Genomic DNA, 986 nt, shown 5'->3' with positions numbered 1-986 from the left:
TGTTATGCACTGACCCGATCCTAGCGTGCCATGACTCTGGCTGGAGCCGCTTTGCTTGTTTAAAATGTCTTCTGTCCCTTTCCCATGTTTTTCTGTGATTGCTTGAGCTTGTTTTTTCTCCCACCTAACCCGCTTCGCGCTTTGTTACCACCAACAGAAGTGGGTGATTTGACCTGCAGCGGGGTCCTCCTTTTATAAACCCTCCATGCTGCTTCAGTATTATGTCCAAATTCACAGTATGTTGAGCCCAAGCCGAGACTCAAACCTCCATGTCCGCTGCCGACAAGAGGGAGTGGTTTTGCCTGCAGCTGGGGCCCCGTCCATGAAGCCACTACATTCCTTCAGTGATTTGCCCAAATTCACAGTATGTTGAGCCCATGCCAAGACTCAATCCTCCATGTCCGCTGCACTTAGTTTTTTTCCTACACCTACACCACATTGCATATGGAAGCGGTTACAGTAGCGGGTGGTTTTGCCGTGCAGCGGGGGCCTCCTTCAAAAAAGCCACCATGCTCCATGCTGCCCGAGTGATATGCCCACATTCACAGGTTGTTGAGCATGCGCCTGGGCTCAAACCACCTTCGTGCCTGCAGCCACACTTTTTTTTAGGCTCACCTAACCCGCATTGCGCTGTTTATTTACTTAACAAGCTTACAAGCACTTCCCATAAGTGCCCCCACTTCATCTTTAAGCCTTGCAGCCATTTTGGGCTGAATAATTAACATAGTACAAAGTTCCAAAGATTTATGTGCCACCCTTTTATTTCACTTAACTTAGCTGATCCTAGTTTAGTTTGCAAGTGCTTGTTTTTTTCAGCTGATCCTTGTTAGTTGCTTGCAAACTAACGTGAATCCGCTAAAAACACACGGGCTTCCAAACTAAATGAGGATTGGCTGAAAACACAAGTGATTGCAGCTTGTGTTTTTAGCCTAACCTTGCCCCTCCCCTCCAGCCGTCCCCTCCTGGTTTCGTTTTTCAGCAAGCAC

This window comes from Lissotriton vulgaris, chromosome 6 (assembly GCF_964263255.1).
Source record: "Lissotriton vulgaris chromosome 6, aLisVul1.2, whole genome shotgun sequence".
In the NCBI taxonomy this organism is placed as follows: domain Eukaryota; kingdom Metazoa; phylum Chordata; class Amphibia; order Caudata; family Salamandridae; genus Lissotriton; species Lissotriton vulgaris.
Note: the sequence above shows the minus strand (reverse complement) of the source record.